Source organism: Leopardus geoffroyi, chromosome A3 (assembly GCF_018350155.1).
Source record: "Leopardus geoffroyi isolate Oge1 chromosome A3, O.geoffroyi_Oge1_pat1.0, whole genome shotgun sequence".
NCBI lineage: Eukaryota > Metazoa > Chordata > Mammalia > Carnivora > Felidae > Leopardus > Leopardus geoffroyi.
Window position 1 is genome coordinate 30,153,823 of NC_059336.1, and position 27,515 is coordinate 30,181,337.

At 42.5% G+C, this 27,515-nt stretch overlaps 1 long non-coding RNA gene across 2 annotated transcripts; it reads right to left on the reverse strand.

The window, feature by feature from the left end:
• Positions 1-21,185: 21,185 nt before the first annotated feature.
• Positions 21,186-27,477, reverse strand: LOC123580443. 2 transcript variants are annotated; one of them, XR_006703304.1, is made up of 3 exons: positions 27,316-27,477; positions 26,409-26,602; positions 21,186-22,855 (listed from the first exon to the last, which is right to left on the reverse strand). It is a non-coding gene; the product is annotated as an uncharacterized LOC123580443 (long non-coding RNA). The 2 variants fall into 2 exon arrangements; XR_006703303.1 differs by lacking the exon at positions 21,186-22,855 and adding an exon at positions 24,874-25,801.
• Positions 27,478-27,515: the final 38 nt, after the last annotated feature.

Here is a 27,515-nt window from a genome sequence, read left to right on the forward strand (position 1 = left end):
ACTGCCGAAATTTAGGCAGGGTGCTCGCTCTCCCTTGTGATCCCTCATTCCGTCACCGCCTCGCTGTTCTCCCAAACCGGTGGCAACAATGGGCCAGTGCGGTTGGGTTTCTCGGTCGGGGAACCAAGTATGTTACAGAACCAGGCTGGAACACTGGCGGAAAAACCAGGTGGCACTCGGAGATCTTGGTGGATTGGAGATTTGTTTTACACCGGCGGGCTCAGAGGAGACTGTTTCTCCAAAGGTCTGAGCCCGGAATGCAAGTGGGGAGAGTAATTTATAGCCGACAGCCTCCATAATCTGTGGGGGTTTTCGGCACACAGCAAAGGAAAAAGAAACTGGAGGAGGGGTCTCTAAGCTAGAGACCAGAGTTCGTTTTAGTCCAATCAGCCATCTTTGGTGTACTTTATCCACTTCTCCAACACAGGCAGGTTCAAGCATCACTCTCCTATCCTACGTGGTGGCTTTCTCCTAGAACCTCAAATGTGGAATGGAGTGATCCCTCCTGCATTTGGGGCCTAGCTGAATTTTCAAACTGTCTCTCTTCTTCAGGTTAAAGTCTACAATGGAGAGACTAGGGCCCATGCATTCCATATTCTCTCTCTGCTTCCTCTTCCTCTCCATAATACCTTCAGGCCAAGGCCTAGGTTTTGAAAGCACACTATGGAAGTAAAGCTTCAATCTGGTAGCTATTGATATGTCAAATGAGAGCTATAGGAATTTAGAAAATTATTTCCCTTTTGACGATGCCTTGCTTTGAAGTCTACTGATTTGCAGCAAAACTCTATTGTGAATGTCCAAAGCTGAAAAAAGAAAACAATCCTCTTTGCTTATTTCCTGCAATAAATCAAATCTCCATCACCACCCCAATAAGATGGATGAATTGTGGTAGACATGGAGATTTGCTGCCCAGATCCCCTTTCAAGGAAGGATTTGCTGCCCAGCTGCAGAGAGCATGGTCAGCAGCAAGCCATCAGCTCGTTTCAGGGTCTGCCTCAGCTATAGACAGCTGACTCTTCCAAGGTCACGCCGCTCTGAGGCAGCCTACCTAAAGACTGAGTCAGGTGGAGGTATAAAGACGTGGCTTTTTTGGCCTAATGTGGGCCCTTCTGTTGGGAAAGGTTATTGGAAAGATACAACCACTAGTTGACCCGTGAGCTGGACCTGGGCAATCAGAAGCTCCTCCTTCCCTACCTCCCTCTCTTGTCCTTGTAGTATGGGTTCTACTTGCCTTTCTTGCTTCCAGAGATTGCTCCAAGGACATAGCCTTGAGACAGTGATGTGGTTGGTGTTGAGAATATGTACATGGTATATGTGACTGAACCCAGTTAAGGCCTCTGTATAAACGTTCAAGAGTTGGTGTGCAGGTGTGGGGATCTACTTGTCTTGCTGCTGCTCAAGGCAAATCCAGTATGTAAGTTTCCTGTGCTTATTAAAACTGACACCTAAACTGAGGGTTGTTGTAGAGAGGTGGGTGGGGAGATGGGTTAAATGGGTGATGGGCATTAAGGAGGACACTTTTTGAGATGAGCACTGGATGCTATATGTAAGTGATGAAAGTGATGAATCACTAGGTTCCACTCCTGAAGCCAAGACTACACTGTATGTTAACTAATTTGAATTCAAATTAAAAAAAATCAGAGGACACCTCACACACACACACACACACACACACACACACAACAATTGCCACCACCAACCTGGAGTGGCCTGCCTCTTTCTTTGGTCTCTCCCTGCCCTCCATGTTTGGGGGCCAGTTTCAGATCACACCCAGGAAACTCCTGAGGAGGCTATAAACCAACACATTCTACCAGGCAGTACTCATTCAGCAAGGCTTCATTTGGCCTGCATCACAGTTTGATTTCTTCCTCCTCCCTTTCTGGCTTCTGCCTCCTTCTTTCCCATAATAAATATCTTCAACCCAAACTCCATCTCAGAATCTAAATCAAACCTAATGACATGGACACTCTGGGATGAACATACTCTTTTTTTTTTTAATGTTTATTTATTTTTGAGAGAGAGAGAGCACAAGAGGAGGATGGGCAGAGAGAGAGGGACAACGGATCTGAAGCAGGCTCTGTGCTGACAGCAGTGAGCCTGATACAGGGCTCGAACTCACAAACCGGGAGATCATGACCTGAGCCAAAATCAGACGCTTAACCAACTGAGTCACTTATGTGCCCCAACATAAAGATCCTTACACATACAAGGGAATATGATTCTGCCTCAAAAAGTAAGGAAATTCTGCGGTGCCTGGGTTTAAGGTCCAATTTCTGCTCAGGACATGATCTCGCAGTTTGTGAGTACAAGCCCCACGTTGGGCTCTTTGCTGACAGCTCGGAGCCTGGAACCTGCTTCGGATTCTGTGTATCCCTCTCTCTCTCTGCCCCTCCCCTACTCGTACTCTGTCTCTCTCTCTCTCTCTCAAAAATAAATCAATATTAAAAAAAAAAAAGGAAGGAAATTCTGACACCTGCTATAGCAGATAGATGAATGTTGAAGACATTATGCCACGTGAAATAAGCCAGACACACACACACACAAACAAAGATTGTAGGATTCTACTTATCTGAGGTACCCCAAGTAGTCATATTTATAGAGACAGAGAGTCTCTTCAGGGTGTGGAAAGAGGGGAAAATGACAAGATACTGTTTAATAGGTAGAGTTTTAGTTGGGGAAGATAAAAAACATTCTGGAGATGGATAGTGTGATGGCTGCACAACAATGTGATTGCTTAAGGCCACTAAGCTGCACTTAAAATTGGTAAATTTTATGTTATGTATATTTTATCACAATAAAAATTGGTTTACCAAAGTCAGCCATAAATCAAAGAATTACACACTGCAGGCAAGTTTATGGAATATAAGGATGGTTAAATATTAGGAAATCTTGGTGAGATGCTGCAAGTCTAAAGTGGTCCCCTTAGGTCCATAATGTAAGAAAGTGCCCTCTAGATATATTTCAGCAGCTTTCGCACAGAGTGACGGTGGCATTGGACGCACTTAACAAAGACATAAGAAATAGGTCAGAGACCATGCTCACTCTTTTCATATTACAGAGACCTGGATGGTGACACTTCCAGAGGGAGAATGGAGGATGCTGAGGGGACTACAGAAGTCTCCCCTGGTCACTTTCAGAACATGAGGGAGGCTGTGGTAGAAGGAAACTGAAAGTTTCAAAGTGTTGATCATGTCCATTAAATAAGCCATTGGGTTTAAAATCACTATGACATTAAGGGGCATTTGGGTGGCTCAGTCAGTTGAGTAGCTGACTTTGGCTCAAGGCATGATCTCATGGTTCATGAGTTGAAGCCCCACATCAGGCTCATGGCTATTAGTGCAGAGCCCACTTCAGATCCTCTGTCTCCCTCTCTCTCTGCCCCTCCCCCACTCATACTCTCAAAAATAAATAAAATGGATTAAAAAATAAAAATAAAATCACTATGACATCATATCGCACAGGGCCCTGATATTACCTGATTTTCTTTTTCTTTTTTTAAGTTTATTTATTTATTTTGAGAGAGAGAGCACAAGTGGGGAAGGGGCAGAGAGAGAGGGAGAGAAAGAATCCCAAGCAGTCTCTGTACCAGGGCTCAAACTCCTGAACTGTGAGATCATGGCCTGAGCCAAAGTCGGATGCTTTATTGACTGAGCCATTCAGGCACACCTACCTGATTTTCTTAAAAATAAACCTGGGTTCACATTTTTGATAAATGTAGTAAGTGACCTGTGTCTACCTCAGCGTATCACATTTGTCAGTTTGTCACATTAGTGATGATGCTAGGTGTAACCCACTGGTCAAGATAGTGACCACCAGATCTCTCCATGGTAAAGTTTCCTCTCTGCAATTACTAAATATTCTTAAGATAATACTTTTAGACTTTTTGAATATCCTTTTTCCCATCTCCTTTCATTGCAATGGTTTTATCTTTCATTGATGATTCCCGTCTGAAGCAAATATTACTAGAATGTTTATAAAATGATTTTCCCATTTCTGTCATTCCTCCTACATTGGCTAGTTGGCATTCTTCTATGAAGAAAAACTACTTTCTATGCCCCTAAAGTGTTTTGTGTTAATATTAATATAGATGAATAGATATATTTTCATTCAATATATTATAACCCATTTGGTGCATTATTTGAGGCTAGTACTGCCCCAAGTTTGACATGAGGCTCTCTTTAAAATGTAGATTCCAGAGGCACCTGAGTGGCTCAGTCAGTTAGGCAGCCTACTTGAGCTCAGCTCATGACCTTACGTTTGGGGAGTTCAAGCTCCACATCAGGCTCTCTGCTTCGGGGCTCTCTACTGTTAGCGCAGAGCCCGCTTCAGACCCTCTGTCTCCCCTTCTCAGTGCCTACCCTGCTCACGCGCAGGTGCGCTCTCTCTCTCTCTCAAAAGTAAACAAACATAAAGAAATAAAAAAATAAAATGTAGATTCCAAGGTACCTTCTCCATCTTCTGGGGGTGGAGTCTGGGATTCTACATTTATAACTGGCTCCCCCTAGTGCTACTTATGCCCATTAAAGTTTGAAAAGCTGCGGTGAGGCCCTTCCAAAGGACCATCTGAGCAGTTTATGTTAACAGTGGTCCCGCACCCAAAAGGCAATACACTTAAAACGTGAAAACGCTACTCTTCTGAGCCAAAAACTGGCCAGAATACCAGCAAACAAAAGTCTGTCTTCCACGGGTGGGAAGGAATGAATACGAAGAGGGTGAAGAGGTTGGGAGACAAGATACCTACTAATTCTTGCAATGTTACAGCAGTGTTTTTCTGCATAATGGGAACCATTTGCTTCCATCCACAAAGGCGGGGAGCTCTTTGATACTTGAAACCAAACATTGATATAATCAGAAAAAGGCCTACATCAAGCCAGCAAACAGAATATATGAATACACACTGTCAGTCCTGCTGGAAACTCCGAATAAAATCCAGAAAGGATATGAGAGAGGGAAAGTATTAAGTCTACAGCAGCATCTGGAAACTGAAAAACCAACAAGCCAGGTGTTTCAAGAAAGTCTTGGAAGATAGAGAGCAGAAAGAAATGTGTGATCAAAAAAAGAGAGTTGTACTGAAGCGTTTTTGCCTGCTTCCTTTTCAAACCTCACTAAAATAAAAGTAAATTGAAAAAAAAAAAGCACAAACCCCACAAAGATGAAAAAAACAGGCTTTGAGGCAGGCAAGGCCAGGCTAGCGATGTCAATAATATATTAGATGTTCTTACCTGACATAAGGGAGAAAGAGAAAATGGGGCAAAGTTGTGGTTGACTGCTTCCTGGTACCTTGAGGAAACACCTTCACAAACCCTGCTGAACGAAAGTAGAACCTAGTGTCCTGGGAATGTAATTCATTACCACAATGTATCTAATTGATCCACAGCTATTATGGTCCTATACCTTAAACTTTAGAAACCAGTAGCTTCTATGGTGTTATAGGCTGTTGTGTAGCTAAACACAGAATTTTATTGCCCTGTAGAAAGTTAACCAGTCTTGAATCTTACCTAGCAAATTGTCTTTGGAATTCCTTTCATTAAATCTAACTCTGTGTACACACACACACACACACACACACACACACACACACACACACCTCTGTTTTTCAAGCATTGGCAAACCACTTTTTTTTAAACCTGCTGGTTCCTTCCTTAAAGGAGTTAAATAAAATTTTGATATATGCTCACAATCTCTTGGTTTCAGAAGTTTGCTTTAACATCACTTTCAGTTTCTCAGTTGTGCCAGGTAGATGGTAGTGAGACAAGAAGAAAACCAATTTGTGTTTCAGTACCCCAGAAAGGCTCAGAGACTGGAAATACCACATAGCTTTGATATCATGAGTGAGGGCTGGAGCTAGAATGGGAAAACATAGTTGAAAATCTGGGTCCTTTTCTACCAGGAAAGTAGAAATTCCCATTTGGAAAGGTTAGACCTCAAAGCTCTCACCGTAGGGAGATCAGGCACAGCAGAGAGTGAGGCTGCTAGAGTGGACACTGGGGAATGGAGTGAAGTCTGCGTTATGAATGGAGAGAGCCTGGCATCATCCACCCTACTCTGAGCCAGACAGATTCCACCACTCTCCATTCTTTCTCTTCCACTCACACATATGCTTCCTGCCAACAGGCAAAAGATAGGAAGAGCCTTTGTTAGAGAAACTGACCAGCCCAGAGAAAAGTACCTACTGAAATTAACATTGGGGGGGGGGGCCCACAAACACCTACAAACAAAAGGCTCCAGTTATTGTGCATATGAACAGAGGGGCACACGTAGGTCACCTAACATGGAAAGCTGCAAACATGAAAATCAGAGACCTGAAACAACAAAAAAAGGAACTTGAGAAAACAGAGAAAATGACAAAAAGCAGGAAAAAACTTATAGAAATCTACTGTAATTAATATTCCCAGAGAGATTAGAGAAGATCTTATATCCATGAAACAAGATTAGAATGCTATATATAAAAAAGGAACATTTAACGAGCATAAAAAAAGATTTTAGATGTTAAGATGTTATGGCAGAAACCTTTTTAAAAATTAAAAGTTTAAAAGATGACATTGCAAAAATCTCCCTAGAAAGTACAAAAAGACAAGTAGAACAGGAGAAAAATAATTACGATGATTAGAACAGTTCAGGAAGCCTAATTCCTCTCTTCCCTTTGTATCAAAGTGTAGATAGGGAAATCAATCACAGGCAATGTAGTTCAATAGAATAATATTAATTTAGAGAATTCAACACAACAGTGGCAGAAGAGTTACAAGAGCCAAATGAGATGCCCAAGGTTTAGCCCCAGCACAAACCTGCCATCATCACCAGAACTGGAAGAGAAAGGTATCAAGAGATGTTACTAGAGGTGATGTTACTCCAGGAGCTGGAATTTGCCAGCAGAAACTGAAATCATGGCAGGGGTGCCCCAGAAGGAGATTCAGCCCTTGCCAAAGACAATACCCAAAGCAGAGAGAACAGGGAGAAATACCCTGTTCCCACCTTCCAGTTTCCTGCCATGGCCTCTCATAGCTCAAGGGAACCTGAGAAGCTACATGGGTCAGCTTCCTACAAACATAGGAGGGGTGGGCAGGGAATGGGTGTGTGAACAAATAAGCACCTGCCCAGTACACCTTTGAAACACCAGCTAAATTCAGACAAAGGAAGAGAGAGGACAGCGAAATAGGGACAGAGACAGAGAGACAGACAAAAACAGAAGGGCAGAAACAGAGATGGAGACAGAGACAGGGACAGACAGACACACAGAAAGACATACAGAGATATAGAGAAAGAGAGCTGAAATGAGAAACTCGGGAAAGGAATTGTCGAGGAGAAAATCCAACTTCCCACAATCAAAGGACACAGGGTTCTAGTTGGAAAGGTCTCACCAGGAGCCCAACACAATGAATAAACTTAAAAGTATAAATACAGACAATCAACATGAATTCATGTTTAGTTTAATATGTACACAGATGGATAGATATAAAGATGACTTTAGAAATAAATATGTGCCTACACAGGTTAGGTTAGTATATATACACATATTTTTTTTTATGTTTATTTATTTTTGAGACAAAGAGAGACAGAGCATGAACGGGGGAGGGTCAGAGAGAGGGAGACACAGAATCTGAAACAGGCTCCAGGCTCTGAGCTGTTAGCACAGAGCCCGACGCGGGGCTCGAACTCACGGACCGTGAGATCATGACCTGAGCCGAAGTCGGCCACTTAACCGACTGAGCCACCCAGGCGCCCCTATACACATATTTTCTAACTCTTGCTGAGAGATCCTGAGAGCAGTGACACCCCAAGAGAAACAAGTACACTCAGTGCCCAGATCTTGTTTTCTAATACCGTTCTCCAGTAAGAACCTAGGCTCTATGGAGAAATGACCAAATTTAGGGCTGGGACAAGGAAAATACAAAATGAACCCAGAACATTTTGTAGTACTAGAAATTAAGGAAGTGCTCAAAAACTACAGTAACAACAAAGGATGGGACATGTCAAAGGGACACCAGACCCAACTTGGAGGAGTTCCCAATGGCCAAAGCTGAAAAAAAGTGGTAAACAAAATAAATAATGTGGTATTGAATTACAACACAAAGTGTAAAATAAATATACATTTATACTTGTATAAATAAATTGGTTGAATAAATAAACAAAAGGGGGAGAAGCAACAAATCTTCACAGAAGAATTTCAAATAATAGAAGTAGACATGCTCCCTCTTTTGCAGAAGGTAGAGTTTATTTCCCTTCCCTGTCCCCTTTGACTTCGTGACTCACTTCCAAATAATACAATATGGAAAGGAGAAAAATAGTAACCTTACAATGGAGAAACCTGACAACACCTTAACCAAATGATCCAGGTTAACATCATCAGTAATAAGTTGTGTTGATATTATGTGTCTCCTGATATCATGTGATCAGAAGGACTTTCACCTCTGTGCTATCCTTCCCCAAATAGCAAACATCAGGCAAACCCAAACTGAGGGACATTCTGAAAAATACCTAGCCAGTACTCTTCACAAAGATAAAGGTCAAATACATACCATGGAAATACTAACCAAAAGAAAGTTAGTGTACTTATATTCATACCAGACAAAACAGACTTTAAGGCAAACAGTATTTCTAGAAATAGAGACTTTTCATAACGGTGAAATGTTCAATTTGCCAGGAAAATATAAAAATTCTAAATTTGTAGTTCTCAAATGTAGTTCTCAACATGAAAAGCTAAATAGGGGTGCCTGGGTGCCATAGTCGGTTAAGCATCTGACTTGATTTAAGCTCAGGTCATGATCTGATGGTTCTTGAGTTTGAGCCTTGTGTCAGGCGCTCTGTGCTGATAGTGCAGAGCCTGCTTGGGATCCCCTCTCTCCCTCTCCCTCTCTCTCAAAATAAATAAATAAACTTAAAAAAAGTAAAAAAAAAAAAAAAAAAAAAAAAAAAAGCTAAATAGAACTAGAAGGAAAAATAGTTGTGCCCACAATCATTACGAGCCATTTTACCATACTTCTCTCAGGAACTGATACAACAGACAAAATAGATCAGTGTGTGCTTTCTGGCCTTTTCTTTCTTCCTTCTTTCTGGTTTGTTAATTTATTAAAAAGTCAAAAATTAGCACTAGAAGCATGATTAGAAATAAGGGCAGAGGTGCCTGGCTGGTTTGGTCAGTGGAGCATGAGACTCTTGATCTTGGGATTTTGAGTTGGAGCCCATGTTGGGTACAGAGATTACTCAAAAAGATAATAAAATATTTTTTAAAGAAAAGAAGAAAGAAGGATATAAATACCAGGCAAAATAATTTTAGCACTCAGGTTAGGTGGCATTGGCAAGGGGAATTCACTTTTCATTATGAGCTCTGTGATGCTATTCGAACTTTTAAACCATTTTCATCTGTTGCTTTGGTAAAAATTAACAATTCAAAATAAAATTTTAAGTCATTGAATACATTTAAAAAATGTGGCAGAGTCAGATTAAGGGAGAATAGGAGCAAAGAGAACAGCCCAAAATATGCCTGTTAGAAGAAGTTTAGTACCAAGTAAAAAGTAGTGCTTCCCCAAGAAGCTAATTGTTGTTTATACAACGTGGTATTGTCATAGGAATAGAAGATCAGATCAATGGAGCAATGCATACTCGGGAAACAGACTCACATAAATATAGAATTTAATTTGTAATGAATGTGTCACATCTTAATTTTTTTTTAACATTTATTTGTTTTTGAGAGACAGAGAGAGACAGAGTGTGAACAGGGGAGGGGCAGAGAGAGAAGGAGACACAGAATCTAAATCAGGTTCCAAGCTCTGAACTGTTAGCACAGAGCCTGACATAGGGCTCAAACCCATGAACTGCAGATCATGACCTGAGCCGAAGCTGGATGCTTAACCAACTGAGCTACCCAGGCGCCCCGTGAATGTGTCATTTCTGACTGGTGGGGGAAAGGACACTATTCAACATGTGGTTTGGGGATAATAGGGTTTACATATGGGAAAAAACTAAATTAGGTTTGTACCTCATGCCATCAATATAAATACATTCCAGATGGAATACAGATCTAAAATGAAAATACAATTTTTTTTAGAAGTAAAAAGTAAGAGAATTAAAAAGGCATAAATACACACACATATACATATATATACACAAATATATATATATACATATATATATACACACACACACACACACATATATATATATATATATTATACACAAATACAATTTGGGGAGAAATAGGTTTTCACAAACAAGACACAGAGGCAAGGATGAGTATGGTAGCTACTGCATATGTATCAGGCTTTCCTTTCCTTCATTCTTCCATTACAAAACTCTTACAACCTGTGTGGAACACATTGTGAATAGTTTGGAATGACTAATCTGGCTATCAATATGTAATACATATTGGTCAGAGTGCTCATAACAGGTTAGCAGGCTCTCCTGGGATTGCTATGCCTGATCCATCATACAGTCCTTCTCTCTCCCTTTGGAACCATCAAATGTAAGAGTGGGCCATGTTTCCAACAAGGCAAAGGAAGCTTCAAAAGAAAGAAGGCCAGAGAACTCATTATACTAAGAGAAAAATTATCCTCATGATACTGTTGGAGTTATGATTCTACTCATGGCTCAGGACCAAATACATCTGGAATTCCCAATTTTGTGAGTCAATAAACTGTCTTTTTATTTGAACTAAATTGAGTTTGGTTTCCATCACTTTCAACCGAAGAACCATGTCTAATAATCCAAAAATGATATAGGTTAAGCTTGTTGATCTAGATCCCATAAAATTATAATCTTCTAAATAATGGCAAATATCATAGATAAAGTGAAAGACAAGTGGTGGATTGGTATAAATTATTTACAGTAAACAGTGGGCAAAAGATCAATGTCTAAAATATATAAAGAATGCCTACAACTCATTAAAGAAAAAATAAAATGACTCAAAGGAAACTGAGAAAAAGGTCTCGGTCAAAACTCTTTCCTTCGAAAGTGATAAAGCTTAACTCTTATTCTTTTAGCCAAAAAGGGGAATTTGTTGGTTCAAACAACTGAGAACCAAAAGGAGCAATATGCTTCAGGAATGGCAGGTTCCTGGTGCTTAGCTATTGCTAAAACAATTGCTTGTTCTCTCTCCCTCTCTTAGTTCTTTCTTTTTTATATATAGATTTCATTGTCACCCATTGGTCTCTTCACATGGCAGCAATATATTTTCTTGCAGCTGCAGGCTTGCCATCATTGCATCTGTCATCACTTCATCATTGCTTTGGTTTATTTTTGTTTTTAATTTTTTAATGTTTTTTCATTTCTGAGAGAGAGAGCATGAGCAGGGGAGGGGCAGAGAGAGAGACACACAGAATCTGAAGCAGGCTCCAGGCTCCAAGCTGTCAACACAAAGCCCATTGGGGGGCTTGAACCCACGAACCATGAGATCATGACCTGAGCCGAAGTCAGACACTTAACCGACTGAGCCACCCAGGCGCCCTATCATTGCTTTGGTTTTAAGTGTTATAAAACCCAACCCAAAGTGGTGTAAACAAAAAAGAGAACTCATTAGCATGTGAAATCAAAGAAGTAAAATCTAAGGTAAGACGGTCTTTGAGTGAAGCTTGAACCAAGAGCTCCAATAATGTCAAAGTAGGACATATTTCACCCTTCTGCAATGTCCTGCCTTCTGCTGTGTTGGTTTTATACGCAGGTCCTTCTCTCATAGCCCTAGGTCCTCCTCATCCTTGAGGCTCTCATTCCGGGGGGAAAAGAGATTTTCCTGTCTTAACCCATATTTCAATAGCTCTGACTGGGTCACAAGACCTCCCCACACAATTTCTGTGGCCATAGAATGTGATTGGTTAGAGTGGGTCATCTGTCCACCCATGGATTCAAAAAGAAGTCACCTTCACCCAAAGTAGAACTGAGAATAAGAGAAAGAAGTAGTCCCTTCTCCCTTCCTCCAAAGCCAAGAAGTAGAGTGAAGTACATTTTAGGGAGTGAACATGGAGCTACTATCATGCTCTTACATATAGCTCATAACCTTAGAGAAAAACAGATCTGCTTTTTCTGAGATGCCCACAAAGGCTCGAGCTCTGCTGGGGCCATGTGTCTCCCTTTGGCCAATCCATCATTGTGTCCCACTGAATGGGTGCTAGCTGGGCATCTAAGAAGCAGAGCCTGAGACTTGCACCTTAATAATTGAGGAGTATTCTTAGGAAAATCCTATTAGAGAATGAGGGAAGCAAGACAGTGTCAGGGAAGAAACTAGGCAAAGGTGAGGATCCAGCTGCTTTCTTGGGGGAGTTCTGATGCATAAACTACACTGCAGAATTGTCTTCCCCACCTTCCTGTGAGACAGAGGGGCTGTCTTTGTATCTCCTTTTAGATGTGGAATGCCTGTGGTGGGAGGGTATGCTATCCCAGCCAAATTGGCCCCCTCCTCCTAAGGGCAATTCTCTGAAGAAAAATGCAGCTGTGAGCCTCTAGTGGGCAATACTCACCTGAATTGGAGGATGGGAGCACTGACCAGTAAAGCAGATCTGACTGGGGCACCAACAGTAGCTACTACAATGACTACAGTGATCGGTCTGCTTGGGTCATTTGTATGTCCTGAGACAGAGGAGATGGACCTTTTGAGTGATGGTCCATCCCCCAGAGTCATATGCAATGGGAGAAGGGCGATTCTGAAAAGCATAATGAGATATTGTCTGCATTTTACTTCTTTAACTCACACACATGTGCCTACAATTAAAAAAATTTTTTTAGAGAGAGAGCACAAGTCAGGGATAGGGGCAGAGGGAGGGGGACAGAATCTTAAGCAGGCTCCATCTATGCTCAGCATGGAGTCCGACACGGGGCTCCATCCCACGACCCTGGGATCATGACCTGAGCCAAAATCAAGAGTTGGATGCTTAACCAACTGAGCCACCCAGGTGCCCCATGTGCTTACAATTTAAATGAATGTCCTCATTTACAGTAATGAAGCTACCTCACAAGTGATGAGAAATCTTCTGCGTTTTTGCAGCAGATGCTGTCACTGCCTTGCCCATATCCCCTTGTCCTTACCACTTTTGGGCATACTGACCTGGCTTCCAGCTGTCAGCATGTGCACTTCCTTGCATAATGGCTTTCTCTGATTATTCCCTACTCTGTCTTTGTCACTTACACAGGAGGCAAGAAGTGCAGAGGAAATAACATTTCTTCCTCCCTGGAAGCTGCTCTCAACCAATGACTGATGGGAGTTGATGTGTGAACATCCCAGCTCCCTTACTCCTTGTAGTGGAGTAAAACTATGATGCATGTTCTATACTGGCTCCCGAGTTTCCCATGCGATTAAGTCCCAATTGTACACAATGGTAACTGGATTGAAAGTGCACCCTATATTGGTTGCCTTACTTTCTCTGTCTTACTTTCCCACTCTCCTACCAGTCTTTTCTTTTTATCTCCCAAATAAACTACTTGCAGTCAAGTCTTTGTCTCAGGATATGCTGCTGGGGACACAGAAATTAAAATATCCCCTCCCCAAACAGAAATAGCTCAAGTCATGCCCTGCTGTTGCAAGAAGGTGTGTGTGCGTGCAAGGGGGGTTCCTTCAGTTGTGAGCTGGCTGCCTTCTTCTAATTTAGATCTGGATGTGGCTCTCCAGGGTCTAGCAACATACAAAGAACACTCACAAACAAACAAGCATATTGTTGGAAGAGGGGTGGAAGAACCTCCTTCAAAAAAAAAACCCCTCACATTTGGAACAGGAAAGAAAGAGAGAACATCAAGGAGTAGTCACCAGTTCCCAGCACACATGATTCCCCTGCAAGACAAGAGCAGTGAGTGCTCTGTGCTTTGGCAGCAGACAACTGCCTTGCTCAGTCCACCTCACTGTTTTCAGGCTACTCTCTGTGCTCACCTCCCTTATTCACTGTCCTCCATGGCCACATCTAAAGGGTTCCTTGGATGGATTCCTTTTCTGAACTCTGTACATTATGAGCAGCTCACTTCCTGTTGATGTGAGATCTGAAGCCCGAGGATGCTTTAAGGTAGTGTCAGTCATACTTGTCTGATCATAAGACTCACTTGGAATGCTTATTAAATACATAAATTTTGTGGCGCCTGGGTGGCTCAGTCGGTTAAGCGTCCGACTTCAGCTCAGGTCATGACCTCACAGTCTGTGAGTTCGAGCCCTGCGTCGGGCTCCGCGCTGACAGCTCAGACCCTGGAGCCTGCTTCCGATTCTGTGTCTCCCTCTCTCTCTGCCCCTCCCCTGCTCACAATCTGTCTCTCTCTCTCAAAAATAAATAAACATCAAAAAAAAAAAATTAAAAAAATACATAAATTCCTAGCACTGCTCTTTACCTTTCTGAAGGAGAAGATCCCAGAAACTTGTCTTTGCCTGGATTTCCTAGAGAACGGAGCAAAAGGCAAAGACTTCTTGGTAGGATATTAATGGGAGGTGCTATCCTAGAGCAAAAGTTAGAGTCAAGCGGAAGGAAGAAAAGCACTACAAGAAGGTATATTATTGAGCTCCCTGTAGCTTCAAGAAACCATCCTTGGTTGCTAAGTTACAGAGAAGTCTTCTTAAAAAGTTATGCAAACCCACCATGTTTTGAAATGGCCCACTGTGGGGTGAGAGGGAAAGATTATTTGCTGGTTCCTCCCTGTCTCTTACCTTGCATTGGCCCAAGTTCACCCACGGGGTGTTAACTCCCGCATGGCCTGGGATTCGTTCCCACTCTTGCAGAAGGGAAGGCCAAGTTCCTTGACTGACAGGCTCACGAAATCATGGGTGGTGGGAGAATAGCAGCTTCCTCAAATGTGGAAATGCAGGCAGACAACAATTAATTCATAGAATTTGAAGGTCACAGGTGAAGGGGTGATATTCAATATATTTAACAATAAATACACAGGCATAGCTGAATGAGAAATTATTATAGGTATTATAGGATAAACCAAGATTCTGGGCTGCCTGGGTGGCTTAGTTGATTAAGTGTCCAACTCATAATTTCAGCTCTCGTCATGATCTCGTGGTTCTCAGGATCCAGTCCTGTGTTGGACTCTGCACTGACAGTGTGGAACATGCTTGGGATTCTCTTTCCCCCCTCTCTCAGCCCCTCCCCCACTCATGTGCATGTGCGCATGTGCCCACACACTCTCTCTCTCACTCTCTTAATTAATTAAAAAACAAATCAACCAAGATTCTCACTACAGGACAAAAGAGATACAAACATAAACTCCCAAGAAGTATAACTCTGTAGTCCTAAATTTGAATTTATAGCACCAGTGTGAACCTAAGGTATATTTTCTCCCAAAATAAAAATGATTATTTTCTAGCTCTGTATACTTAAAAAAACAAAAACAAAAACTAAGTCACTGGGAATAAGTACCCCTAGCATCAAGATCGTGGTCTCTAAATACTATTTGTCTCTAAAAGGAATAAGGATACTTAAAGAAATGTCTGCTTTCATATTTGAAGCAGAAAATGTACAAGAAGAGCCTGTAACATCTTGTATTTGAAATGAAAACAAACAAAACCAAACAGACAAACCTATAGAACACTACTGTAGGAAACAACCATTAACATATGGGAAAATTTGAACATCAAAAAGAATAGTAACTACAATGAACTGAAAGACATCAGATATGTTGTTTGTGAATCTACAATGACATTCAAAACAATAAAAACAACAAAATCCTTTGGTCAACTTTGGAGGATGCCAGGGAATCGTTTCATTATCCTGTATACTGGTGCACAAAGGCAAATACTGGTGCACAAAAACACTATGCTTTTACCGTATGAACTACACCTCAGAGTAACTAAATAGTTGACAAGGGAATGTTATTCTTTATAGAACAATTACAACTGATAAACATATAAAGGAGAATAGATTAAAATGAAATACTAGAGGGGCACCTGGATGGCTCAGTGGGTTAAGCGTCTGACTCTTGATCTCAGCTCAGGTCTTAATCTCAGGGTTGTGAGTTCAAGCCCCATGTTAGGTTCCACACTGGGCGTGAAGCCTACTGAAAAGATGAATCAAAATAAAATAAAATGAAATACTAGAAATAGTAAATATTAGAACTAATGCAAAACAGTGGTTCTAGGCTAGTTCTGTCAAATATAACATTCTGTGATAATGGAAAAATTCTATATTTGCATTGTTCAACAGAGTAGCCACTGCAGCTGTTGAGAACTTAAATGTAGCTAGTGTGACCAAGGAATTAAATTTCTTTTTTAAAATTTTTTCCCCAAATTTTTATTTAAATTCTAGTTAGTTAACACAGAGTGAAGTATTGGCTTCAGGAGTAAAATTCAGTGATTTCTCACTTACACACAACACCCAGTGTTCATCACAACAAGAGCTCTCCTAATACCCACCATCCATCTAGTCCACCCCCACCCACCTCCCTCTAGCAACCTTCAGTTTGTTTTCTATTGTTAAGAGTCTCTTGTGATTTGTTTCCCTCTCTTCCCCTGCCTCCTGTATGTTCATCTGTTTTGTTTCTTAAATTCTACATATGAGTGAAATTATATGTGGTATTTGTCTTTCGCTTATTTCATTTAGCATAATACACTCTAGCTCCATCCACATCATTGCAAATGGCAAGATTTCATTCTTTCTGATAGCTAAGTAGTATTCCATCATGTATATATATATACCACATCTTCTTTATCCATTCATCAGTTGATGGACATTTGGGCTCTTTCCATAGTTTGGCTATTGTTGATAATGCTGCTATAAACATTGGGGTGCATGTATTTTTGAATCTTTATTTTTGTATCCTTCAAGTAAATACCTAAGTAAATACCTATCTGAGTTAAATACTCAAAAGTTCTCCATAGTGGGGCATCTGGGTGGCTCAGTCGCTTAAGCACTCAACTTCAGCTCAGGTCAAGATCTCATGGTTCATGAGTTTGAGCCCCACACTGTCAGATTCTCTCTCCTTCCCTCTCTCTCTGCCCCTCCCAGACTCATGCTTTGTCTCTAAAAAATAAATATATGAACTTAAAAAAAAAAGTTCATCATACTGTTCTCCAGAGTGGCTGCACCAGTTTGTATTCCCACCAACAGTGCAAGAGGGTTCCCCTTTCTCTGCATCCTCCACAACACCTGCTGTTTCTTGTGTTGTTAGTTTTAGCCATTCTGACAGGTGTGAGGTGGTATCTCATTGTGGTTTTGATTTGTATTTCCCTAATAATGAATGATGTCGAGCATTTTTTCATGTGTCTGTCAGCCATCTGGATGTCTTCTTCTTTGGACAAGTGTCTATTCATGTCTTCTCCCCATTTCCTCACTGGATTATTTGTTTTTTGGGGGTTGAGTTTGACAAGTTCTTTAGAAATTTTGGATACCAACCCTTTTTCAGATATGCCATTGGCAAATATCTCCTCCCATTCCATAGCCTGCCCTTTAGTTTTGTTGATTGTTTCCTTAGCTGTGCAGAAGATTTTATCTTGAGGAAGTCCCAATAGTTCATTTTTGCTTTTGTTTTCCTTGCCTCCAGAGAATTGTCAAGTAAGAAGTTGCTGCGGCTCAGGTCAAAGAGGTTGTTGCCTGTGTTCTCCTCTAGGATTTTGATGGTTTCCGGTCTCACATTTAGGTCTTTCATCTATTTTGAATTTATTTTTGTGTATGGTGCAAGAAAGTGGTCCAGATTCATTCTTCTGCATGTTGCTGTCCAGTTTTCCCCACACCATTTGTTAAAGATACTTTTTTCCATTGGATAGTCTTTTCTGCTTTGTTGAAGATTAGTTGGTCATACATCTGTGGGCCCATTTCTGGGTTCTCTGTTCTGTTCCATTGATCTATGTGTCTGTTTTTGTGCCAGTACCATACTGTCTTGATGATTACAGCTTTGTAATAAGACTTGAAGTCCAGAATCGTGATGCCTCCTGCTTTGCTTTTCTTTTTCAGGATTTCTTTGGCTATTTGGGGGAAGGGAGGATTAAATTTCTAATTTTGTTCCATTTTCATTACATTTAAATAGCTACATGTAGCTAGTTGCTATTGTATTGAACAGTACAGTTCTAGGGCATGATTATCTTGGGCTGCTAAAATTCTTAGGTGAGAGACTAGTGGGGAATTTATAATGGGGAGATTAGAATTACTACCCCTAAATTTACTGATCAATTTTAAAATCACAAAAAGAGACAGACGTTATGTATTCTAATTAGATGCAATGGGGAGTATGTAACACCACCCATGAAACATTCTTGCCAAAAATATCAAACCTAAATCTGATCCAGCTTCTAGATCTAACTACCAGTTTTGGAAATACAGAGAACAGGAGAATATGATACACACCATAGCAAGAGAGGTCAGCAAAATCTAGAATGTGGTAAACTCCTCAGAACAAACAATATGATTTATTATGATAATAAAATAATTGCAAGGGAGGGGCACCTAGGTGTCTCAGTCTGTTAAGCATCCGATTCCATTTTAGCTCAGGTCATGATCTCATGGTTTGAGCCCTGAATTGGGCTATGAGTTGACAGTGAAAAGCCTGCTTGGGATTCTCTGTCCCCCTCTCTCTCTGCCCCTCCCCTGCTCATGCTTTTTTTTTCTCTCTCTCAAAATAAATAAATAAACTTAAAAAAATAGTAATTGCAAGGGAGAAGTGGGAGAGGATGAAAGCTACAGATCAGAGAGACCCTATTTGGGACCAACTGTGTCTTAGTCTGGTGCCCCCCCAAGCAGAACCTGATTAAAAAAAACAAAAACAATGGGGCGCCTGGGTGGCGCAGTCGGTTAAGCGTCTGACTTCAGCCAGGTCACGATCTCGCGGTCCGGGAGTTCGAGCCCCGCGTCAGGCTCTGGGCTGATGGCTCAGAGCCTGGAGCCTGTTTCCGATTCTGTGTCTCCCTCTCTCTCTGCCCCTCCCCCGTTCATGCTCTGTCTCTCTCTGTCCCAAAAATAAATAAACATTGAAAAAAAAATTAAAAAAAAAAAAAAGCAAAAAACAAAACTATGTGCAATACTTTATTCAATACTTTATTGAAGAGTGTGATCTCAGAGGGCAGGAATGAGGGACAATAAATGAAAAAGGGAAGCACAAGAAGGCATGATCAAGTTGGCTACCATGAAGAGTGATTTCTTAATTCCACAGACCTTGTGAGAAGTTACATATACTGGGTCTTCAGACTGTCGATCTCGGGATGAAAAGGAAAGCAGTTGTCCATTGGTCAAAGTTTGCCTCAAAGAGTTTTAAGTGCCTGGCACTTTTGGGTTGTGCATGCCAGGCGGGTTTCTACAGTATTCCACACTGCAGCATTAAAGAGAAGCCCTGAAGCTGTGCCAGGCCACACCTGTGTGCAGCTGGTTGGAGCCTGTGCAGAACTGATATGGGCAGCAAAGTCTGGATTAAATGACAGGTGAGCCTGAGGGTATCTGGAGTTATGCACAGAGATGTCTGATATAAACTATTAAAAAAAAAGCGGGGGGGGGGGAGTGGGACAGGGAGAGAGAGGGAGAGAAGGAGAGGGAATGAATCAGGGGAACTTGAATGCTATTGAATTTTGACTGAACGTCTTTGGTGACCTTAAGGAATTATTGTTAACTTTTTGTGTGATTATGGTATGGTGTTTATGACATTTTTTTCAAGGCTTATCTTTTAGAAATCCATACTAAAGGATTTGTACATGAAACAATATGATGTCTGGAATTTTCTTCAAAAGAATCCAGTTTTTAAGGGAGAGTAGATGGAGGCATAGCTGAAACAAGATTGGCCATGAGTTATATGCTGATTTTGAAAACATCCACTAACTTTGAACTTAATTTCTCTCCCCTTGAATGTGGATGGGACTTAGTGACTTGTTTCTAATGAACACAATGTGGTAGAAGTGATCTTGTGTGTCTTCCAAGACTGTGTAATAAAAGTCATTGCAACTGCCACCTTGCGCTCTTTTGGATCATTTGTTCTGGGAGAAGCCAGCTACCCTGCTGTGAAGACACTTCAGCTGCTCTGCGGAGAGGGCCACGTGGCAAGAAACAGATGCTTCCTGGCAACACTTTACCAGCCAGAGGTGAGGGTCACCTTGGAACAGATCCTTTAGCCCCAGCTAAGGCTTCAGATATCTGCAGGCCAGGCAGACAACATGACCACAGGCTCATGACAAATCCTAAGACAGAACCGCCCAGTTAAGCCACTCCTAAAATCCTGACTCTCGGAAACTGTGCAAGATAATAAATGTTTATTACTGTTTAAATATGTTAAGTTTTGGGGTAATTTGTTACACAGCAGTGGTCAACTGAAATAAATTAATAATTGTTGAAGCTGAGTGTTGAGTTCATTGTAGGATTCTGTTTTTGTATATGTCAAACTACATTTTCTTTTTTATTATTTTTAGAGAGAGAGAGTGTGTGAGTAGGGGAGATGGGCGGAGGGGGAGAGAGAAAGAATCTTAAGCAGGCTCCACACTCAGCACTAAGCCTGATGCAGGGCTCGATCCCATGATCCTGGGAACATGACCTGAGTCGAAATCAAGAGTCGGATGCGCAACCAACTGAGCCCCCCAGGTGGCCCTGTTTGGCATTTTCCATGATAAAAATTAAATACTGAATTCCTATATTGCATCTTCATGTTAAGTCATTTCCAAGTGGATTAAAGACTATCTGTCAGGGGTGCCTAGGTGGCTCAATCGGCTGGGCATCCGACTTCAACTCAGGTCATGATTTTGCCATTTCCAAGTTCGAGCCCTGCATCCGTCTCTGTGCTGACAGCTTGGAGCCTGGAGCCTGTTTCAGATTCTGTTTCCGTCTCTCTCTGCCCCTCCCCGACTCATGCTATGTCTCTCTCTCTCTCTCTCTCTCTCTCTCTCTCTCTCTCAAACATTAAAAAAAAAAAAACAAAACTATCTGTAAAAAGCAAAAATTCCTGGTAAATTATCATCTCTTTAACCTCAACGTAGGAAAGGATTTCTTAAACAAGACATGAAAAGCACAGACTACCAGGGCTCCTGGGAAGCTCAGTCAGTTAAGAGTCTGACTCTTGATTTTGGCTCAGGTCATGATCTCACTGTCATGAGATTGAGTCCCTTCAGGGCCTCAATGGCCCTGGCCGTGGAGCCTGTTTAAGATTCTCTCTCTCCCTCTGCCCCTCCCCTGCTCATAGGCGTGCTCCCTCTCTCTCTCTCAAGAAAAAAAAAAGAAAGAAAATCACAGACTATTGAGAAAAGATTGATAAATTTATATACATTAAAGATAACTATTTATTAGATGATACTATAAAGAAAGTGGTATTTGTTACACATATAATGAAGAAAGGACTAGTATCTGAACATAGAAGTGACACTCACAAATCCATAAGAAAAAGAAGCAATTCAATAGAAAAGTGGGCAAAGGATATGAATGCTCACTTCACAGAAGGGGAGACCTAAATGGTCAATAAACAAATAAAAAACTGATCAACCAGTGTCTCTATCTCTGTGTTGGTCCCCTCAGTAATTAACACTCTCTCCCCTAGCAGATATTAACAATGGCTGACTGGAGTTGGTATATAAATACCTGGAAACACCCTTGCCCCCTTGCCTCTCTGAGACATGTGTCCTGTACCACTTCCCAGAGTTCCCTCTGTGGAATTTCCCTGTGGAATGGCTCACACTAGTCACTGACTAATAACACATTCTGTATTGATTTTCTTCCCTTCCCTGTTTCACTTCCCTACTCTCCTGTTTCCTGGGATTACATCCCACATTAACCTTGAATTCTTGCCTCAGGGCTTTCTTTCCGGGGAACCTAAGCTAATAGAAGAGTGTTCAAGCTTCCTTGCCAGTATCAGACAGTCTTGAGCCCTGGCAATTCTGTGAGAATTTCATGCACAAAAAGAAGCTATAGCCTTGAAATGCATATGGGAGAAAGGGGTCTGATGGCTCCAAACAAACCCTGAGGGTGGGAGGCTCAGACCAGTGGCCATAGGAATACACTTCAAAGCTACCCCAAGCCCAGGACTCTTGCAGGTCTGCTTTCTTTCTGTCCTCTTTCAACTCTGTATGTAATCAATGCCCTTGGCCCTGAGTTCATAGCTAAACTTTCCCTGTTGCTTGAGTCATTTTTGATATGCTGATCTGGCTTTAGCCTGTTTAACTTGGTAAATAAACACTGCAATCTGGGCCATATCTCTAGCCACAGACCATGCTTTTGGTGAGCTGGTTCTGTACACAGGGTTATCTGCTACCCCTCCTCCATACTGGGGTTCTGGCCGCGGTCATAGTACAAGTGAACACAAGAACCACCTCCCTGTAATGAAGGCTGCATTGCTGCCAGTGGCTTCTCAGATGATGGGAGTTTATGCCAATGGCTTGGCAGCAACATGAGATGGGGACCTCTGTGTGCGCATCGGAAGCCTTGATCACAACACTGGCAGCAGTTTATATCAGTGCCTTGGGCAAGCACTAGCAATAGAGACGGTGTTTCTGGCTGCACCAGCACAGTGGCCTTTCATGGGAGCCAGCTTAGAGAGTTGGTTTCTCTATGAGCCAAAGCAGGAAACAAGGAAATGGACATCTTCCACGGGTTTGCCATACTGTCTCAGTGGTAGTATCTTCTGTTATGGTGTTGGGTATATTTAGGGGGACTTCCAAATTCTTGTGGCCTGTGTTAATTACCTACTGCTGTAAGACAAACTGCCCCCAAATTTAGTGGCCTACAACAATTTATTATCTTCACAGTTTCTATGGGTCAGAAATTCAGGAACAGTTTGACTAGGCAATTCTGGCTCAGGGTCTTTTGTGAGGTCTCAGTCAAGATGTTGGCCAGGACTGGCATCATCTGAAGCCCTGACAGGGGCCAAAGGATCCATTTCCAAGTTGTCTTACACACGTCTGGTAAGTATGTGCTGGTTCTTGGTGGCAGGTTCCCGTTCCTCCCCACCTGTGCCTCTCCACAGGCTGCTCAAGTGTCCTCATGACATGATGGCTGGCTTCCTCCAAAGCAAATGAAGATAGAAGGACAGGGAGGAGAGGGAGAGGGAGAATGTGAAGGAGAGGAAGAAGGGAAGGAGAAACTATCCTTTGTATGACCTAGCCTCAGAATATACATAGTATAATTCTACCACATTGAAGTTGTTAGAAGAGAGTCACTAAGTCTGGCCTTTATTCTACAGAGAGGAATTAAACTCCAACTTTTAATGAGAATATCAAAGAATTTGTGGAAATTTATTAAAAAAATTTTTTTTCAATGTTTATTTTTGAGAGAGAGAGAGAGAGAGAGAGAGAGAGACAGACAGAATATGAGCTGGGGAGGGGCAGAGACAGAGAGGGAGACAGAGAATCCAAAGCAGGCTCCAGGCTCTGAGCTGTCAGCACAGAGCCCGATGCAGGGCTCAAACTCACAAGCCATGAGATCATGACCTGAGCCGAAGTTGGACGCTCAACTGACTGAGCCACCCAGGCACCCCTGTGGACATTTCTTTTAAAGCACCATCTTGTTTTTAAGTTTAATAACTAATTGTAACTTGGATTATAAGGTTTTTTTCAAGTCCTCTGTCCTTTGAGTTGCTATAAAGGCCACTTCCTGTATTTGTGGCGCTTACCTATGGCAGCCACCAGGAGCTCTGACAACAGCTAAGGGGGCTAATCCTATGCTCCCAGATCAAGGATCCCTGAACATTTACTTGTAAAGCCTCCCAAGTACTATAGGGATCTCATGTTTGTAAGTTGACCTATCCTTCACACGGGAGCTACCATTGCTACCATTGTGTTTGTTCCAAACCCTCAGGATCAACCTTTTTCACAGGCAATATAGTACCTTACATGTTAGGTAAGATTCTGATATCTATAATTAGGGAATTGCTTTGTTCCAAATAGATGAAGAGTATAAGAAGATCCTTGACATAAAAAATGTTGATTTTTCCAATAGTACAGAGTGAAGTCTCTTGATACTTAGGGAAGGTCAGACAGCTTGATCAGATAGATCTTACCAGGGCGGCATTCATCCTTACAATCCAGTGCTCCATAAATATTTGTTGTATACAGTAGACTGATCCCCCTCCCAAATTTTTGTTTGGATCTTTCTTATGGCTGTAAGTGTTAGCTGGCTGCCAAATGAGATTTGTATACAAAACAATGCCTTCTTGTCTCAAGGTGGAATCAACTCTTAGATACAATCTATGTCTCAAGGCTCTCCATAGGTTTAGGCTGCCGCTTGACTCCAGATAAGACCACATCTTTGCTTAGCTCCCTTCCCTATCTGTCCTGCTTCCTTCATTGCCTTTCTCCAGAGAGCACTCTCATAATAAATCCTGTTTCGGGCTCTGCTTCTAAGGAAACTGACCTAAGACAATGCATGAGTAAAAGCCAAACAATTGTTAAAAACATCCATGTCCATGACCTGGAGACAATGCAAAGATATAGAAAATGATGACATGAAATTAGAGAGAGCAAAGGGCATACAAACAGAGAGAATGCCTTTCCTGAGTTTAAAAAAAAAAAAAAAAAAAAGAAGGAAAAAATGGGCAGAGGTAACTTCAAACCATCTTAGTGGATACAAACCTCCTTGGCCACGCAGTTGGTGAGGACTCTGTTATGTGGAGTCTGGACTAAAAGCAGTTCCAGGAATTTTTTGCCATTGGAATTCCTTGCCATTAACATTAAAATTTCTAGGTCCTGGAAGTGGCCACCTTGAAAGGACTAGTGGAGAAAAAGATGGTGTGGGATTTCAGATAGAACAGTCATAGAGTGTTGGTGGTAAGGTGTAAGGAGTCCAGCAGACAAGCTTCTGGAGCTACAATGACCCTTTTCAGGAAGAATGACCCAACGATCAGAACCCTCTGTGTATTATATATAAATGACTCATTGTACATCCTATATGTATATACAATTATACAGCCATTGTTAATCAAGTTTACCTTAAAGACTTATTCTTATCTTTGGAGGCAGGAAGTTACAGAGTATTTTGGGAATTTATTGCAGTCCTAAAACAAACCATCCCCAAACTTAGTGGCTTAGAGAAGTACATTTATTTATTTTGCTCATGTATCCGCAGTTTGGGTGGGTTAGCAGAGGTGGCACCCCCTCTGCTTCATTAGTGTCTGGGGCCTTAACTGGGAAGAACCGAACGGCTAGGGTCTGGAATGGCTGCGGCTGCTTCCTTGCAATATGGCAGTATCAGATTAGCTGGGCTTCTTTTATGGCAGCTGGATTTCCTCAGAGCAAGTGTTTGAAGGCACTCAGAAAGAAGCAGCAAAACTTCTTGGACCTTGACTCAGAAGTTTCAGTATTTCACTTCCACCACAGTCTACTGGTGCAACAAACACTAAGACCAGCCCAGATTCAAGGAGTTGGGGGAATTAGTCCCCATCTTTCCATGGAAGGAGTGCAAAACAATTTGTAGCCATCTTTAATTCCACCATGCAAAAGTATAAAGTGCAGGAGACTGACAACATTAAAGGAGAAAGAAGATTGCAGTATTTCCCTGCATAGTCAAGGTAAGATTTTGTTTGTTTTTTATTAAAAAATTTTTTTTAGCGTTTATTCATTTTTGAGATACAGAGAGACAGAGTGTGAGCGGGCAGGGGCAGAGAGAGGGAGACACAGAATCTGAAGCAGGCTCCACGCTCTGAGCTGTCAGCACAGAGCCCGACATGGGGCTCGAACTCACGAACTGCTAGATCAGGACCTGAGTGGAAGTCGGACGCTTAACCGACTGAGCCACTCAGGCGTCCCAGATTTTGTTTTTTTAAGGCAAGATCATTTGAGCAAAACATGGCTAAGGAAAGAGAACCAGAGAAGGGAGTAGATTAAAGAGGAAAACATTTGCTGTAGCAAGGTTCTAGGGCAGCCATATTGCTGCCCTGTGGACGCAAACCATTTTCTCTTACCTCTGAGTATTCGTAAAATTATGTGAAACTTCACAGCCTGGCTTCAGTTTTGCTGTGAAGAAAGAAGGGAAAGTCTGGTTCCATTTCTGGCCTGGGGGAGTAGGGACAGCAGTGCTTCCTGAAGCCAGGGCATAGCTTCATGTAAGCCACCTCCATCTGACTGGGTTCTTGCCAGAGGGTAGGGCCATGTCTTCCATCCCCACCTCATTCTACACAGCCCCTATAGGACACTGCAGCAAAAACCACCGGCAAACCAGAATGCCTGTGGTAGGGCCTAAGCTGAACAATGTGTTTTGTGCAACAATAGGAGGGATGTGTGGGTGGAGAGCTGAGGGCGGAGACTGGTGGGCTGTTAGGCTTCACCTGCCTTGAAGTGGATACACAGGAAGGTAGGTCAGGACCTAGGTATGGGTACGGGGGTATATTCTAGAATTCTGAGCTCTAAGGTAAAGCAAAAGTGGATTTCTTTGTTTCCCAGGGACTGCAGGGTGCTCAAACTCTGAGCTGACCCAGGAATATTCCTCACAACACAAGGCTTATGTCAGACAATGTCTGGTTATCTAGTGCTGAGTAATAAACCTCTCCAAAACTTAGAGGCTTCAACTGACAACCAGTTTCTCTCTCAGGATTTTGGAAAAGGCACAGGAGGAAAGACTTACCTCTGTCCCAGGTAATGAGGAACAGCTCAGATGGCTGGGACAACCTAGGTGGCTTCTTCCCTCAATGACTGGTCCCTCAGCTGGGATGGGTTCACCAGGTACATGTGTCTGGGACTTCACTTCTTGGTGGTAACTGGGTCTCGACTTCTCCATGTCTCAGGGCCTTTCCCTCTCTATGTCTCTGTGTCATCTTTCTACAGCAAGGTGGAAGAGGGGGAGCAGCTCAGGATTATCAAAATCAAAATCAAGGTTACCAGGTATTCTCAAAAGCTCGTATCTGTAATTGGCACAGTCACTTCTGCCACCTTCTGCCATTGGTTACATCGAATCACAGGTCCAGTCCAGATTCCAGGGTTGACGACCACACAAGGTTACACTGTCAGGAGGCTTGTTTCACTGGGGCCACCAAAGTAACAAACTACCTGACAAGAAGGGCTCTAGGTGCAGATGTGTGCGGTGGGCTGAGGGTGCTGGACTCTCTTAAGAGGTATTTGAGAACATATAGTGCAAAGTAAGATAACCCCAAATTTCCTCCCCAGAATTAAGGGTGGGGGCTCTGGTCGGCCACTGGATCGGCCTGAATCAAGGAAGCTGAACTCTTCACTCAAGAGTACTGGGCATTTATTGCGCGCATAGCCTATGCGCTGGGGTTAATACACATGTTACTTCGTTGTCCCGACTTTACAGAGGGGAAAGCAGAGGCTGGTGCGCAGCACTCTTTCTACAGTACCGCACACCACGACGAAGCCTTCTAGGCCCCTTCTGCCCCGCAGGTAGTCCCCCGCAGGCAGAGCGATGACACACGCCGGGGTCTCCGGAAGGGCAGTCCTCAACACAGCCGGCTTTGCTAGCAGAGCGGACGGCTCCCAGGCAGACAACGGTAAGAGGCTGCCTCAGGGAGGCTAACCTGTCCCCGGGGCACCGAGAGAAGGCTAAGAACCGGAGCGCAAAGGCGCCTCTGACCCGAGGGGGAAGGGGTCTCAGCAAGCGGTAGACCAAGGGTCAGACACCCGCCTCCAAGGCCGCGTGTGCGAGAGGACGGCCCGCGCGCCGCGCACCGCCCACGCACGCACGCACCGCTCCGCCTACCGCGCAGCTCTGGCCCCG